This window comes from Microplitis demolitor, chromosome 1 (genome assembly GCF_026212275.2).
Source record: "Microplitis demolitor isolate Queensland-Clemson2020A chromosome 1, iyMicDemo2.1a, whole genome shotgun sequence".
NCBI lineage: Eukaryota > Metazoa > Arthropoda > Insecta > Hymenoptera > Braconidae > Microplitis > Microplitis demolitor.
The window spans coordinates 2,498,700-2,517,972 of record NC_068545.1 but is presented as its reverse complement, the minus strand read 5'-3'; the positions used below and the strand labels follow the sequence as shown (position 1 = coordinate 2,517,972).

At 32.6% G+C, this 19,273-nt stretch overlaps 1 protein-coding gene across 4 annotated transcripts in view; it reads left to right on the top strand.

Annotated features, from left to right (window-relative positions):
• The window catches only part of LOC103568367 (zinc finger protein 608), a 100,080-nt gene that overhangs the window by 46,350 nt on the left and 34,457 nt on the right, over positions 1 to 19,273 (top strand). The window contains exon 1 of one of the 4 annotated variants that reach the window (XM_008545207.3): positions 5,027 to 5,385. The exons of the other annotated variants lie outside the window; for them this stretch is intronic. The gene's annotated coding sequence lies outside the window, so the exon portion shown is untranslated. Of the gene's footprint in view, positions 1 to 5,026; positions 5,386 to 19,273 lie in introns of those variants that run through there. 4 annotated transcript variants of the gene reach the window in all.

Here is a 19,273-nt window from a genome sequence, read left to right as displayed (position 1 = left end):
ATAATTGTTACAAACTTTCATGCCCCATTTTTATAGGACCCAACTAAAAACAAAAAACAATAAAGCGTATTGTCATTTTATTATTAGATCAATCGTACGTCAGATCCGTGATCCGTTGACGTGTCGTATTAACCTGGAAAACTGCATGAGTAACTCCTAATCGGCATTGTCGTTGAGATTTAAAATAATACACTGGCTCTGCAGCCACTTACTATGCACCAACTGCTGCTGGCTGGGTATGTGGATTTTTTCGAGGCAATGTTGCAGCTGCCTGGCAATGCCACTCGTAACTTGTCTCTTTCTCTTTCTCTCCTTTTTTCCGTCAATCGTTTTCTTTTTCTCTCTACCCAGGAAAATTCTCACGTAGTCAAAGCGCTCAAAATTTTTTTTATTTCATCCATTATTACTTTTTTCAGCGAATGCACCTCCAGCACAAAAGCTTTTTCGTTACACCAAGTCCTCGCTAACTTTCTCTTATCAAAAATTATTTTTTCATCCACTCATTTCTATTCTCCATTTAAAATTTCATATTTTCACTTTAACAAAATTATCCATCTACTAAAACTAAATTATTTCAAATTTTTTTCTATATTTATTTTACTATTTTCTAAACATTTCCGTTGTTCTTGACACAATTAATTGTCCGTAAAAAACAAACGGCAGTTGGTTTTTTAATTAAAAATTCTTATACAATAAATTATTTTCCGTAACTATGTCAGGAATTTATACTTTTAATGCAGACTCAATTTATATTTATTTGCTTATTTTTAAATTATTTAACCGTGGCCTTATTAACAAACATAAAAAAAAAATAATAATAATAATTAAAATATAATTTTTGTTACTTTAACCCCTGGCTAATTAGATTAAGCGCTCTAGTAATATCCTGATAAAAATTAATGACCATTTGACGCTCTACCTAAAGTTTAAGTAAATGTTTAATAGAGCCTGAAGATATTTCCCAAGAACTTGAGACAATTATTATTATTGTTTATATTTATCTCTCGCAGAACAATAAATCATAACAGTGCTCATATTAATCCCCATTTAATTTATTTATATATATATTTATATCAATTAATTGAATTATTTATCATGAATCATGACAAACCCGCGGATCGGTCTCGCAGTAAAAACACGATAGTAAAAATAAAATAATTATCAAAAGGTATAATTAAGACTAGAGAATATAGCAGATAATAGTTTGGTTTCGATGAGTGGTCGTTTGATGAGTCGTCGGCTCGGAAAGGTGCGTGCAGCTACACACTAGTTGGTTGTTTCAATGTGTGTGCGTGCGTGTAATGTCGTGATATCGTGAGTATACCGAGTAGGGAGTGAATGTATGGTATCGCGATATAATAAAAGTCCGCGACTAACCATCTTTCCTCTTTACTTAGCCCTCTTACGGCCTCGTGCCCGCAAACTAAACACATAAATCTTATTTCTGAATATATATGGAAGCAATGTAATGGCGAATAGTTATTTTTGTAGTTAATTTTTCAATGAAGGGAGCACTCGGGCGTGATACATCGTAATCGTTTAGTGGCATTCTACGCTCTGTTGATCATCTTGATTAACCGGAAATATCCCATCTGTGATAATTGTCCCCTAATTACAAATTTACCGTCACAATAACACATTCGCACCATTTTATCACTTTATTTTTATTCTACATTTCATTTATTGACCGTCGATTTTTTATTATCATCAATCAGATTGTTCATACATATGTATTACTATGGTTGTTGTTATATTATATATATTATAAAGGTCGATATAATTTATCCTCTGTTTTCATCGCATTATAAAGGATCTCTTCCTCGTTTATATCCAGGTGCTCTCGTATACCAGCAGTCTTTTGCAACAAATTCGGGCCACTTCTACCCTAACCAGCTGATCTTCTTCCCCTTCTCTGGTCTTATTTATCCTTCCGTTTAAACTACGGCTAAAGGACGTAATGGAGAAGGATGGAGATGGAGTACGAACCCAAGAAATAGTCAAGACTCTTATAAATATTATCAGTACTAGAGTCTGCGGTTTATAGTCCCGCAATAATTTTTTATTCTTCATGACCAGGATCCCGCGGGTTAAATAACAACCGACAGAAAATATGATGTCGACACTTTATTATTACATTTTATTTCTTATTTATTGACCCTTCAGTTGCCTGAAAATAGAAGGCGCGAAATGTCATCAGGAAAAATAAATTATGATTTTATTCTATTTTAATTGTTTTTTTATAACTTCTCTTTGGTAATTCGTGGCCTAATTTACAAAAATTCAGAACAATAATTTAAAAAATTTTTTAAATTAAATGTCATTGCTGATAATCCAAAAATTAATTTATGAAAATATCCAGTGATGAGAAATTAAATTAATTTTTTTTTATTATTTTAAAATTTCAATACCGGAAATTATTTTTATCATTAAAATTAATAAATTCACTTTTTATATATAGAAGTTATACAAATGAATATCTATTGTTATAAATATCCCAGGTTACTTTAGTAATGTATAAAGTAAAAAATCAATTTCACACTTTCCATAGCTGTGAAGTTAAAGTTTCCGAAATCCAATCGATTACCGTAAAAAATTTTTTTTTTTTTAATTTCAAACTAAAGTTAAATCGACATGGGATTTTTAAAATTATTTATTTATCAATTCGAATTTTTTTACCAAACGATAAATTATAAAAAAAAAAGTTTTCAAAAAATTGCACTTGTAGTTTTTCAAATTATCTACAAGTGCATATTTTAATTTTTGTAATTTGTTAAAAAAAAATCCAAAAATTTTTAATTGTCTTCTAACATCAGAATTATATTTTTTTCCACTGATCTGCTTTTCATTCTCCGATTCTAAAAATGGATTTACAACCGACGACTCGTTGTAGTTAAGTCTTGGGTTTCCAATTGTTGCAGCATCATCACATTAAGCCAATTCAAAAATCGGTAATTAGCTATTAGTTAAAAAAAAAACTAGTGTAAGATCGTTAAAGCTTACAACTCAATTAAGTTTTTCGTTATTCAAATTGGCACGGCACTTGACGTTTGTTACGCCTAATGTCCGGATCACGTGTCGCACGAGCATTCAGTCTGCGTGTCAACTAGCTGCAGCGGATGCTACTTCACGCAACGCTCGGCCTCGTTGTCGTTGTCGTGGCAATACAAGATGCTTCGTTTAAGGTCACGCAATTAGTATCGGAAACCCAAGACTCGATCTCTGCCTTTTTACTTTTATATAAATATCATTTCTCATTACCAATTATTATTCATATCATATCATTTTTTTTTTTTTTTTTTTTTTTTTTTTTAATTTTTTTTTGCATTTCATTTTTATCCTTATATTTTTTTATATCCAATTACACTTAATATTCACATGTTCGTGCACAGAAATAACAAGACAATCAATTCGTTATAAGACTGCTCAGTCTCTGGTGGCATGAGCTTGAGTTAATATTTGCTGGGTTTATCAATTGATTTATAAATGTGTGAATTATTTTATATACAACTCACAGTACAACTAATATGTAGATAAATATGTATGTGTGGGAGAGTGTGTGAGTATGTGGCATAGCGAGTATACATTAAAAGATAAAGACAGAGATGGGAGTAGAGATTGAGACTGTGATCGTTACTGAGTATTAAGTTTAAGTACGTAATGCAAATCAAGTCTATAGACTTTTGTTTGTAATAATAGGTCTAATGCTACGTACTGGCGTGTTGGTATTGTCATAAATTATTCCGAGTTTATAAAAGCACGTGTCAGTTTACGTCGCTATTTATATACGCCAACTTTGTTATATATTTATAATTTTATCGATAAATAAATAATTATTCAATATTTACTCGAGTATGTACTACTTAGGGTATGTACAGGCAAAGGCGGGGTACTATGGGCACCTACGAAATTTTGTTAAAAATAAAAAAAATTTTGTCGGTTTTTTAATTTATTTTGTTTTTTTGAAAATTTTGGGGTAAGATGGGTCGTTCGAAAATTAAAACAAAATCTTTATTTTTTTTTGTGGTAGTTTATTTGAAATTTTGTACAGGGGAAGGTGTGGCATTATGGACATGCACAGAATTTTGTAAGAAAAATTCAAAAAAATTTTTTATTTTGAATTTTTTTTGTTATTTTGAGTTTATTAAAAATTTTGAATCAAAAAGAATTATCGGGGTAAAATGGGCATTTAGAAATTAATTCAGAAATTTTTGGAGTACTTGTTTTGATTTTTGTGCTTGAAAAGGTGGGGTATTGTGGGCATGTACAGAATTTTGTAAAAAAAGCAGCGAAATTTTTTATTTTGAATTCTTTTACTTATTTTGGAGCAAAACAACATTTTTGGAATAAAATGGATCACTCAAAAATTAAAACACTTTTTTTTGTACTCCATTTTACAAAAAAAAATCATTTTTTAAACTGCAGTGATTATAAATTCGTTAAATAAAAGTAAAGCAAAATTATCTATAAAAAAAAAAAATTTCGTATTTCTTTTGCAACTCGTGCTCTGAAAAAAAAAAAAAAAAAAAAAAAAACAATATTCGCGTTTATAAATATATATATGTATATATACATAAACAAAGTATTGTTACAATATAAAATGAAGATAATTGATTTGACAAGTCATTACTTTATCATAAGAAAAGTTAAATTTTAATTGAAACGCTGGTTCAGCAGTTGAGAAAACAATCGATGAAAATAATTTAAAGTCCCGGCGAGTCGGCGTCAATGGGACGCTTCCACTCAACTGCAATCAAATTAATTTTATCCATTACTTCAGGTACTTCCAATAAAAACTTTTTCAAATATTAAACCAACCGAACGTACCTCGTAAATAAAAAAAAACAAATCCGCGGATAAAAAGTCCACAAAAAAAAAGCAACGAAAATTTTGGAAAATTACTCGAGCATAAGAGGAATTTTGAAGTCCCCTCGGGTCTACGCCACTGAGGGTCGTTCCACAACGACGGCAGCCCGGTGGCGGGGCAAGAGGGGGAGCGCGATGCCTCAGTAAGCGCCAAGCGCTCGAACCGGCGACGCGAGTTTTGTCTGATTCCCCAGAAAATAATAAATAAAATCTTTTTAAATAAGTCAAACTAAATAAACAATTTGATTTTCGCGGGCATAAAACCCACCAGCAACTCCAAAGCTCATTGGATTTTTGTGATACTCATTATTACAGTGCACTTAATGTATGTGTGGTGATGTGTGTGTACGTTGAGTTAACTTAAGTGAATATATATATACATATATATATATATCTATCTATAATTGTATAAATATATAAATACATATATATTCTTATTTAGTGTCGACATTTCTGTGCAGTTACTCGCCATGCAGCCATGCTTGCTAGTGTGTGTTGACATGCGTGTGTGGATTACAGTGTGTGAGTATCCGAGACATATCTTTTAGTTTTCAACATCCGTCAGTATTCATAAGTTCATAAATTATTTTTATAATATACATATTTGTATCTTTAAATTTTCGTATATTTACAGAATAATTTACCCAACAAAAAAATGATATTTTATTTAATTTATTGGAGCGGAGTAAAAAAATTTAAAAAACCGTTGACGTTTTGATGCAGTAGTCAAAGTCGAGATAAAAACTGTACTCGATCATTCTCCACTTCTTTCTCTCTTTCTCTTTCTCTTTCTCTATCTGTGTCTCTGTCTCTCCCTCTTTGACTCCGGCTCTGGCTCTCAATATATATGGATGTATACGTATATATTTATTAATAAATCCATCTTTCTCTTTGGCGCACATACACCGTGTGTTCTTTTCAGTCATAGTGTTCAAAGTACCCCCTCTTGGGTCTACCCGGTGGAGGTTGTGCCAGTCCGTGAAATTGGATTACGGCGTGGGACAAAGGATACGTCAGTGCGCCTACAGAGTTAGGATACATACAGAATACTGAAACAGAGACGGAGCTCTAAGTGACGAAGATGGAGACGTATGAGAGAATAGTAAGAGAAGAGTATGGAGTAGTATAGTACAGAGGCAGAAGGTGAGAGACGTGAGAGAGTAGAGGCGTATTGCCACCAGACTGCGCCAAAGTATTATAGCAATTTGGCGTTAAGTGCGGCCTCGCGATAGGCGCATTAGCTAAGAACGTCGATCGTGTTTTATCGGCTACGAGTATCATTGTAGTAGTAATACTACTTGTAATACTATTATTATTATTGTTATTATTATTACAGATATAACTATACAGCTAGAGAACAGCAACATCATATTATTTTTGTCTTTGTCATGCTTGGTAGCTTGTTGGCTCCGTCCTCCGATCGATGCCTCGACGGGCAAGCCGCTCCTGCGCCTATCGCCACCAGACTCACGCACACAAACTCCATATGTACATGTGTACATATATATATATATATATATATATATATATATATATATATATATATACATACATATATATACATATGTATTCCAAAGTGCTTGGAACCCTCGGTCGTCGCGGTGGACTCGAGCGTTATTAACCACGTAACGGCTTTCAGACCGTATCTTTACTTACCACCCGAATCCACGGCTAAATTATACCGCCGATTATTTTATTATTCTACCTGCTTCATTGTTCTATCGATTTACCGTAAATGTTTTTAATCTTCACCCCGTTTGAAAATTTATTTCAGCATCGTGTTCCTGAAGATCGGAGCTTTTTTCGCGCAGAGAAAAAAAATTGGGAATTCTACGGTTTCTGTGGCGTCGGCGAATTACCTCAAACTTTTGTAAAACTCGATGAAAGGCTTTTTTTGAAGAATACAATTTTTCAATATCTCGCTTAGTTTTTTACAAAAATGCTAATTTCTTAAAAAAGTTAAAAATTTCATAGTTTTTGATATCTTGAATTTTTTTCGGGAATTCAAATTTAAAGACGAAAATTCTGAAAAAAAAATAATGTCTGAATTAGTTCATTTTTTTTAAAAGAACTCGTGATCATTTGGTGGTGCCACGAAAACCGTAGATTTTTCAAAATTGGAGTAAAAAATCTACTGAATGACTAGATTTCTTAAATGTTTCTCATACAGATGCTGGTATATCATCCAAAAATCTTGAGCCGCCCCCATTCCAAATAGTCAAGTCAAATTTTTTTATTTTCGTTGCACGAAAAAAAGTTCCGATCTCTAGGTCCATTTTTTATCCCATATCCTTTGCTATGGTTAGATGTAGTTAAGTGTTAACTGCTAATGAAACTCGTCGGAACGTCAAAGCCCAGATGAATGAAATCAATTATGTATCTTTCTGCGTGTGCGAATTCATTGTACCAAACAGTGAATTTTTTATTATTGATGCACGTGCATGACTAAGACCTGGCCTCGAGGGGGTTCGTTTGCTTCACACGATCATCGAGTAGGGTTCTTTTGGATACCAAATAAAAGGGTTCCTTAATTTAAAAGATTACTTTTTACTCCACTCATTAACTCGTCCACGCCCATTAGTCTATTGAAATTAAAAAATGTGTGCCGTTGGAACTCGACATACATTTTCATCCTCGTAGACAACCATTTATCTAAATCACATTAAAACCCACTCCGGTATTAATGCTAATTAACTTTATTAATTTCTTAATTAGACTTTAATCATTTTATTTACCCGCTCACAACAAATTAGATTTTCCCTTCAGTTGCTTGAGTCGGTACTTTTATCCATTAATTTTTCTAATAAATCTTCCGGTTTTTTTTCTCTATTTTATTTAACTCAACATTTTTTTTTCTCTCCTCGCAGAGTGTATTAGAGCTCGATCCATCTTACGCGTAACGATAGCCCCTCCACGTGATTATATCTCAGCACGTGCGTGTACAGTCACTCGCAACAATCTATACAATGATGTACTTAAAATTCCTTTTTCATCTAATAAATCTATTATTTTTATCCACTCACGACTTTCTACATTATCTCTATTGCCATAGTAATGATAATAATAATAATAATAATAATAATAATAATAGTAAATAATTGTTATTATCATTATTGGTAAGTGCAGAGGTGGAATTACATTTTTCTGAACTATAAAAATATTTCTTACCGATTATTTTATTAAAGCTGATTAAGAAAAAAAAATTAAATAATAGAAATTCAAATTTTCAAATTAGTAGAGTATAAAAGTGAAGGTAGAAAATTTTAAATCTTTTAAGCCATTTTTTTTTTTTTTTATTTATTTTTTTATTATTCAATCCGCAGCCAAATAAACTTGAAAAAAAAAAAAAAAAAAAAAAAATGTAAGCCTTTAATCCACAACATTTTTTAAAGTAAAAAAAAATGAAACCTGTGTATTCACCTTGTTATTAAAAATAAATTTAACTGAGTTTTTTTAAAAAAAATGCACTTGAAAAGGTTTTCACCTTCTAGTTAAACTTTTCCTATCGCAACTCCACTCCCACTATCTAAAACTTGTAACCATTGAATTACCGTTGTCGGAAGTTAGAAAGTTTCCTCTGTATTAAACGGCAAAGAGCGTTGACGTCATCCTCACTTTTATACTCGACTGTTGATTCTTAAAAGCATTTTCCTCATAATATAACGTTGTCTCTCCTCGTCTTTTCTCTTCACCACTGAATTTTGTCTCTTACATTTTACTTTATTCCTCTTTTTATTGCTCTGCTTAACGCAAATGAAACCCCTTACTTCCGGTCATTGAGACTTTTAATCGTTAAATTCAATCTTACTTAAAATCGTGTAGTATTGTCTGTCTTATCAAATAAATTAACGACTACTTAGACTTCAATAGCACACTGCAAACATTAAGATCTAATCGCTATTGTTTTCGTGTTTTTAACTAGCCTAGTAGTTTAACTATTTCTCAAGAAAAAATAAAAATCCACACACACACACACACACATCCACATTTACATACATTTATAAATATATACATTGTTCTAGTCATTAATCAACAGCGTCCTCGATTTGTCATGTCCTTGTAATGATTTCTTTACTTACCATTTATTTATTATTATTTTGTTGTTTTTTTTTTTTTATTATTTTTCTACCGCTCAATAATTAAATAACGAATAAATAATACTAAGACCAATTAATTCCGTAATATGGCTATCGGGAGTAATAATAAATAAAGATATTGAGTTAATTGAATAATTAACATGAATTTTAAAGTCCAAGTAAAGTTGTTTTGATAAAACCAGCTATTTAAAGTACACATACAACACACATGCGCACAAACTCACACACACTTACAAATATATATCTGTTAAATTTATTTTTTTTTTAAATCCAGTAACACGGACATAAAAAACTTTTTATTTTTTATTTTATTATCATAACAAGCTGTATCAGTTAAAAGATAACGCTATGATTATCATTATATATTATTTATTATTCCTATAATTATAAATTTTCAATGTATTTTATATAAACATATATATATAGAGGGAGAGAGAGAGAGAAATATATATTTAGTGAAAAACAAGTTCACTAAAGATTATTTATCAGGGAATTATAACTTATGCGTTGTTGGTTATCATATATACATATATCTATATATATGTACATGTATACCGACAATTATTATTTCAATTTGCGGACAAACGTCAACGGATGACATAACCGCATTTGTGTTGTCGATATTAACTCATTTATTGTCGCAATGTTGTTACATTGTATCTACAATTGCAATTTCTCATGCTTGATATTTATATATATATATATATATATATATATATATATATATATATTTAATTTATAACATCATGTGTATATATATGTCTAATTAAAGGGAGATATCGGCAACAGTTAATTAGGAATGTCATCGTAATCTAATACAATCGAAGCTAATCTATTATTTGGTCCTCGTGACGATCCGAGACTGTAGCTGGAGATATCGACGTTTACGTTACCCCCTCTACTTTAAATCCATTTATGTACACGGATATATATATATGGAGATACTGTGAATATCAGTCGTGAGATTTAAATTGAATGAAAAAGTTTAAAAACAATTTTTTGTTAATTAAAAGAAAGTTTTTAAATGGAAAGTATTTTTATGACTTTTAAAAAATTATAAGGCGGCTATTATATGAATAAAAATAAATATTCGAATACTTTATAAATGCGGGAGTTAATTCGGAGATGATAGATTTTATTTGAATTCGAATTCACTTCGTCCCTCACTGTTTTGGAGTAAAAAAAAAACTTCGCTTACGGAGTAAATAGGGTAGCGTTTTTTTTTAAGCGAAGTAAACTGAATTTTATTTCAATCACCATTTACTCCGATTTGGAGTTTTAATGGTAAAACAAACTTCCATTCGGAGTAAATTTAATTACAAACCGGAGTTTGAATATTTAAATGAAATCCCCTTCGGAGTAAATTTCATTCCTAATCAGAGTTTAAATATTGAAATAAACTCCACTTCGGAGTAAATTTCATTTCAAACCGGAGTAAATATTTAGATAAAACCTCCTTCGGAGTAAATTTCATTCCTAATCGGAGTTTAAATATTAAAATAAACTCCACTTCGGAGTGAATTTGATTTGAAACCGCAGTCTAAATAAAATCCCGTTCGGAGTAAATTTAATTCAAATTTGGAGTTCTAATTTCCAAATAAACTCCTCTTCGGAGTAAATTTGATTCGAAACCGCAGTTTAAATATTTAGATGAAATCTCTTTTGGAGTAAATTTCATTTCAAACTACAGTTTCAATTCTAGAATAAACTTGCCTTCGGAGTAAATTTCATTCCTAATCGGAGTTTAAGTATTAAAGTAAACTCCACATCGGAGTAAATTTGATTTGAAACCGCAGTTCAAATATTAAAATAAACTCCATTTCGGAGTAAATTTAATTCAAACCCGGAGTTCCAATTTTAAAATAAACTCCTCTTCGGAGTAAATTTTATTTGAAACCGGATTCTAAATATTAAAACAAACTCCCGTTCGGAGTAAATTTCTTTCTAAACTGGAGTTTCTAAATTAAAATGAACTCCCCTTCAAAATGAATTTTACTCCAAGGGGATCAAACAAATACACAGACCGCATTGACTTCGAAAATATTTTACAGTGAAAGTTATATTATAGGTATATAGGTATATATTTCCACAGTTTTATGAATTAGCAAGTCAGCTGGCGAATTTCGATTTCTCCAAAATGGGTGAAAAGCCCAAAAATATGTAGTGTATGTACAAGTGGTATTTAAATTCGGCATATTTAAAGCACACTGTCATCAATTGTTAACATTAATAAAATATTTATAGCAGTCAACTTTTAGGAAATATTAATTCGAAACTCGGGTTTTGTCGACTCGGTAAATTATTTTTTGAGCATAATGTCGTAAAGCTATAGAGACTAAACAAAGTAGAAAGACAAATAGTCCATGGAGTATTATATTATTTATTGTAGTACTTATAGAATTATATTTCGTGTACCGTAATTTTGTGGATAAAAGAAAAAAAATTAAACCTTTAATAGCCGGGCTGTTAAATAAAAATGTCTCTGTATAAAATTTCTATTGTCTCGAAATTTATTTTTCACTAGCCTGGAATTATACTCGGAGGTATGGCCCGGCTGTTTAAAGATTTTAGACAAGACCTTGGAATAATTTGGAATGGAAACGAAAGAAAGGAATAACAACAATAATAATAATAACAAGAAGAAGAACCTTTTTGGATACTTGGGGGAGTTGATCCCTGGCAAAGAGTATACCTGACAGAAAAGGTGCGCAGGTTAAGTCCCTTTTTGATTATACGGATATGAGAATAATCTTTGACTAGTATAGTTTGTGCCCCGAGTTTAGGTTCAGAGTTTCAAGTATAGGCCAGAGAATACTCAACATTCAGAGTCTTGAGTTAGTCTTCGGGTTGTCTTACAAGCATCGAAACGTCTCAGAAATATTTCCGACGGACAAAAAAATAAAATACACCTCGTGGCCATAATTCACCGGACAATTGTCGCGATGTCGCCCTCGATAATCTTGTCAAGATAAAGAAAAAAAACAACCGTTAAAAAAAAAGACTGTTACGTTGAGTTTACATTTTTTAGTGTGTAGTTGATTCAAATTTATTAACTTGTTATCAAAGTGAGGAGAGCACTCTATAGGTTATATGTTATATGTTGCCAGTGCAAGTGACAATTACGAAGCGTTGAAACCCGTCTAGTCGTCCATGTGACATACGTGCGGGCAGAATGTAAGTACAGAATATAGTGTAAGGGAAGAGGAGATTATTCTATAGAACCAACATGTTGGGTTACCGGTAGGCGTTTCCACCGTCATTATAAATCAGAGTTAAACACGCTAATTATATCGGAGCGTATTCTCGCGGCCTGAGGTGCAGTCGAGTAACCGGCCAGTGGTTCTCAGCTCCCATTAAAATCCTCCCTCAATATCTCCCTCAAAAATTTCCTCATTACTTGTTATCATGGTCTGAAATTTGGATCTCGTAATTAAAAACTCAGTTTTACTATTTTTTAGTCATTTGAAATCAAAGTTTCTGCTGTGTATGAGTCGTAGATTGAGAACCTCGGAGAATGTTTGATGGAGAACCTCGAGGCTCGAGCGGCTGTGTGTATACTGTACATGTGGGTATCAATGTATGTGTGTTGTGTGTGTGTTCGAGGGAAGCGAGAGAAAGGGGAGGTAATGTAAAAAAAGGTGGATGAGTTTGCCTGTACACTGGTGGTGTTAGAGGCTTTCGACTGATAGACTAAGTGACGAGAAGATCTGGCTCAAGATAACGACCAGAAGCGATACGAGAGATAAACTGCTCCCGTGAGTGAATTACGTCCTCGTATGAAACTAGAAAAGACAAGACGATACGATACGATATATACACAACAGACAATTCTGCTTAAGAAGAATTTCCGGTCCCTTGGGAGTTGTTATTTCCAACACGTTTACCCTCCGTTAAATGAGAATCACTGGCCCTGTACATTAAAAATCATTTGTCATGCCGAAATAAAACAAAATTTATCATTTAAATGAATATGGAATATTTAAAAAAAAAAAAAATATATATATATATATATATATACATAAATCACCGGTGTGATAAATTAGTATTATACAGTACACGTCCTTTTCTACATATGTTGTCCATGTATGTATGTAATAAGTGATGTGTATTGGCGTTCTCACGGTTAAAATTGCAAACAAATTCGCGCAGTCTATTATATTCTAGATGTAGTCCATGTGTGTGTTGCTGGCAACAGTATATGTGTATATAAAATATCAGCACATGGTTGATAGGAGTTGATAGTGTGTATGTCTGCTGGCGCGTTCCAAGACTTATATGGAACGAGTTAGAGTAGTCTCGGGAGACTTGCCGTAGAACGCGAGCAGGTCGAGGTGATGGGGCAGAGCTGCAGTACTCGCGGGCAGAAAAGCTCGACATAGCAATCGCGGATAGCTAAAGTCTGCTCTTGTCGAGTCTTGTGATGTGTGTTGCTGTGTATTATATCCCGGAGCTTATGTAGTAGTGATATCATGCCAAAGCCAAAGTATTCTGTACACGGCAAACGCGTGCGCTTATGCACTGCACGTCTCTCACTACATATAAATATTTATGCTTTATTCCACAGTACAGGCATCTAACCGACTACCACGTTATGCCTTCATATATATATATATATATATATATATATATATATATATATATATATATATATACATCTTACACCCAAACCCACGTACACTTGCTTTCGTAGCTATTTAATTGTTTATTTATAATATATGTTTATATATAACTTTCATATAGGAAACAGAGGGGGGGGGGGGCAAAACGAGATACCCTAAAATTGCATAAAAGAATTTTTTTTTCATCTAAGCGGATTTTTTTTTTTTACGGAAACTGAAAATTTTTCTGTTTACTTTGAATGTAATTAAAAAAAAAAATTTAGAGTATTTGAGTCCTCGAAAACAGTTACTCAAGTACTCCGTTTTGCCCCCTCCTTATACATATACATATACATGTTTACATACTCGCGTACATATTTTCATAATTTTTATTATATACCAAGTAAATATTATTCGATGTATGTCATCAATATTATCGCGATATGTATATATATAATATTATATTATACATATTTTGAATTAATAATTATAGATTATTAATATTAATTAATTGTGTGTATTCAAATGTACACACAAGCTGCTTTGATATATGTTGGTATATTAAATCGTCATAATTAAAACGAACAGTTTATTCACGTGGTCGCTGAAGGAACTATAATTCATTACAATCAACACTATTGCGTATATACCTATCACGGTTATAGATACAGATATATGTTGTATAAAGTTTATTGTAAAAATAAACATTGCTGTCTAGTGTCTGTGGGTATGTCTGCGTCTACGCCTCAGTGTCTGTCTTTGTCTCTGTCGCTATGTCTATGTCTGTATTAAATGTCTGCCTGTATATGAACTTAAGCACGAGCCTAGTTAAGTTATTACAATACACGTTGAAATAATACTCATCGCAACGCGTCATCCCCCTCATATCAGCTCTGCTTAAGTGCTTGACAAGTACTTCCGGCAGGCGTACGTTGGGTTTCTCGTTACCGTTTCCTTCTTTGCCTATGGCTCTTTACTTGCAACACGTAACAAAAACTAGCGAACTAACAACGCAGATACCTACTCAGATCTTTAGATGAAGCTTTTTTTTTTTTTTTCATTGTTTACACAATTAATCGCACTGCGTAAAGAAATTCTCGTTTGAAATTTTATACTGTAGTAAAGCTGGAACATGTTGGTCGTTTGACAAAAATTGAAATTAACACGAAAATTATGACCATAGTAAATTTTACAATGATTGCAGTAATGTGATTGTCAATTTTACTGTGGTCTAGTAATTTTTGAAAAATGTTTAGAATGATTTTCATTAGGTGGTCAATGTGTTCCGGTTTTTTTTTTTACACCATAGCATTTCAAAAAAACAATTTTCCGAGTGCACAGAAAAAAAGTTGTGAGTAAAGAAAATATTTTTGAAAACGAACGTTTTCGGGAACCAAGTCAAGAAAATTTTTCTTGGTCAGAGGAAAGAAGTTTCCAAAAAAAAAATTTTTTTAATCAAGAATATTTACTTTCAGTCAATATTTTTTTTCTGTGTAGAGATTAAGTTCTAAAAAAAATATTTATATTCATATATTTATAAATATATATATATTTTTTAGTGAGAATAATTTTATGAGTAATTTATATTTTTTATTATGGTCTTATATTTCGTTAATGTTAAAGTTTTAAATTATTGCTCATGAAATTGTATACCGAGAATATATATATATCTGAGTATATATGTAGATTTGATTAAAGCGGATTTAGTTTAACAGAAAGTACATTTTCATTCGGCCACCGTTGAATAATATTCTCTGGTGCATTTATGTGAGCCATATTTGCTACTATTCATTGAAACTTGAATTTCGCTATTGTGCAATTTCACCAAAATAATAATAACAATAAATAATAAGAATAATAATAATAATGATGATGATAATTTTTTATTATTTTGTTTATCGACAATAAAAAGTTTACTCAGTTGTTAAATTTAAAAAACCAGATATATAATAATAATGAATCGAAAATATTTATGAAGTATACACTGTGCGGTTAAATAGACACAAAATCCATAATAATGAAAAATATTTTAAAAAATACGTAATAGTAGTTATGGATATTTAAAAGCGTGTAATGGGTGAAGGACAAAACGTTTGTGTAAATAATAAAATAGAGTAAGTAAGATAACAAAATCGGTTTTTTACATTAAGCTTATTGGCTATCAAAACGTGTGTATGTATTACATTAATGTAAAGGCAAAGAGCATTTACGACGACGACAACCGACGACGACTGCAATAAAGATAATGGACAGCCGTCATATGGCGAGTCAAGCCGACCTGTTTTTCCGCTCAGTCCCACCGACACCCTCCTCTTTGCTATCCAAAGCTTCTCATGTAACATGTCACATGTAATATATACATATTTACAACAATTCATGTTTCGCGCGCATGTCGCTTTTCATATATTCATTTTAATGTGGATTGTTGTGTGAATTGTGTATCTTTCCATGCTGTCTTTAGTCGATCAGGTGTTCGGAAATGAGACCATATTCATTTCATCTCCTTTCTATTATAGTTTATTGGAAAAAAAAATTTCTTTAATCCTAGATCCTTCTTATAAACATGTGTCTGGGTATCTCTCTGTCAATCGATTAATTTTATTTTATTTTGCCACTGATTCTCATTCCACATTATTTTCGAAGCTTTTCCATTGGAAAAAGTAAAAGAAAAAAATTTTTCACAGAAATATATGCCGGCAAAGTTTCTGGGCATTTCTTCTGCAATCGATTAATTTTTTTTCTACTTTGCCTATTGATCATGATACCGAAGTTAGCCAACGTCTAAAAATTCTTTGTTTTTTTTTTTAAACGATAAATTACATAAAAAAACATATTTTAAAAAATTGCACCTATAGCTTTTTAAATTTTCTACATGTGCATATTTTTAGTTTTTTTTTCTCATCTCACATTATTTTCGAGGCTCTCCCAATGTAAAATAATAGAAAGCTAGAGGTCATGTGTCGTTGTTTAAATTTTTATTAAGTTTTTAGCCAATCGGGTGTTAGGAAAGGCTTCAGATATTTGTCATTTTTATTATAGAATATATACATGTAGTATCTCATGTGTCTACACAAAATAACCTACGTAACGTAATAACCGAACAGAGATGCTCGTTTACATGGTGACCCTTGGCCCCTGGTGCCAGGGAGATCAAGCTCAGAGCCCACTCGTGGCTAATTTAATGTCATTTCCTGTACACTGTTCACTGATAATGAATATTCTCTCTGTTTCATATTAGTACATACAACAACACACCACATACAATATATATATTTATATATATAATACTCATCTCAGCAATTTCCCCGCTAATTATTTACGCATGCCTCGCTGCTCGACTTGTGCCACTTTACATTAATTTCAATATTTTAGTAAAATTAAGCTCAGCAACACCTATACCCACTTTAATACCTTTACTTTAAATTGCCCATTAATACATTTGTTATTGTAATTTATGCAAATAAAAACTTTATTCTCGTAATAAAAAAAAACTAAATCTTCAACAACGAGTTGAAGATTAAGGTATTTTATCTTTTATCCCGATTTAAATAAAACTCGTAGACTAACATCCGACAGATTATTTAATCTTGTTCGCAGTGATGAGTAGCAGCTGCATCGCGAGCCGCTACCAGCCACAGTCCATTTATTCTGCTACTTGTGGACTTTTTGTACCGCGTTAAATAAAACTCATTAGTTATATTTTTCAAGGGAGTTGAAATGGACATAAAAGTTGAATAGTAGCCAAGGAAGAAGGCGGTGAGGATGCTTTGGTAGCGGCAGTCAAAGGTGTACCGACACTACACTTGGAGTAGCAAATGCTCGTGCAAGTAACAACGGTACAGGTAGTAACATAACGGACGTCAATTGTTGGTTGAATCGTTGAGACCCATGACAATGTCAGCAGTAGTTTTGTTTAGTTTGTTATTATCATTGCCGTTGTTGTTATTGCTGCTACTGCTGTTGTTGATGTTGATGTTGTTGTTGTAGACCCCGGGCATTCGTTTAGAAAGGAAACGGCCTTTCGCCGTACTCCGGTTTCCACGTTTGTTAAATTATTCAACGGGCACAACCTCACTTTACCTCTTATCGACACACGAGTTCTCGATCCTCGACGAGACAGGTGCGCTCGAAATATATATCAACTTGACATTATTTAAAGTATAATCCATGCCCCAAGTCCATTGTTCCCAGGTAATTTAAAGTTAAATATAAATATATGATTCAGTTGGTTTATATATGTATAATATATATAGAACGTGAGCTAGACTTTTTAGTTTGTGTGCTCGAGCGTTGCGGCAACCAAGAGAAAATTGATTTTCCGATTATACCATTTCAATTCGTCTCAGCTGTATATTAATGTTCCATTGGTTGGTTTGTTCATTCGTTCATTTAACAGTACGGCAGCTACAATAATTCAAAAGCAATAAGTCTATAGGTATTTCTCACGTATCATCAGCTGGCTGTTTTGATTAACAGATATAAATCACTAGCTCATGTCTGCGTGTGAGTGGGTATGTATGTATATAAGAGCATTTATTTCACGAGAGAAAGATAAAGAAATTGATTTCTCATAAGCCGCGATGGCTCCTGCACGCCAGGTGGGAACGGCTGTGAGAACTTGTCGTGGATTTTGTTAACAAACTTTCAGGTTGTACTGAAACTTTACTCGACTTAATATCTCAGCCAATTAATTAGCCATTTGAATTTGTATCTTAAAAGCTATTATTATAACGACAGCACTGAAAGCTATGACTTGTGCTGACGCAGTGAATACAATGGCAATGTTATGAATAGAAAAGCGATCGTCCCTGTTAATCGGTTTGAAATCGCCCGAAAAGAGGGCTGTGATTTTAAATTCGGTCGATTATGCATACCCCGTATCACACGGACACACGTTTAAGCTTCATACATAACACGAGGGCGCAACACATTATATCCTATCCTATTCTATCTTATCCTAAGACTCGGAATAAGCGAACGAGCGTGCAACGGATGAGCGAACACGGCCACAGGAGCATCTGCGCTTCGTGACTTTTGGGGTCGGGTCGTACTGCCGTGTCTATATGTTGCATACACACATATATACATACACCAAAATATATACACACTCATAAATAAATGTATATAGTTGTTCAACGACACACTCTCACTCATTCGCCCACCGACGAGACACCAGTGCATATAAAAAGAGACTCTGAAACATAGGGGATATCACGGAACACAAGAGTACATGAGGGACATCTCCAGCTTGCAGGCATATGGCGTATACGACCCGAGTTTTATTACGAGTATGAAAAAAAAGAAAATAATAATAATAATAATGAAAAAAACCGGGATGAAAGAAAAAACTAACCTTACTCTTTTTATCTCGTCTCTCGTCTCTCGTCTCTCCTTATCCACATTCACCATTTTCATCACATGCCAGCCCTCTAAATAAATACCATATTTCTATCCAGCTTGATCTCCAAGTTTTAATGAAACTAAAACTATTTTTCTCTCGCTCTGTTAATTTTTTGACTCAGTTATTTCAGTCAACCAGTGGTTTAAATGACATTTTAAATGCTTTAATACCATTTTCTTTTATCATGTCACCACAACCAGTCGTTCAGCTCTTAACTTGACTTTTGTCCTTATCCAGCCTCTTCTTCTTCTCCTTCTTCATCTTCATCTTCTTCTTCATCTTCTTCTTCTTCCAACGTCTCATCTCATCTTATT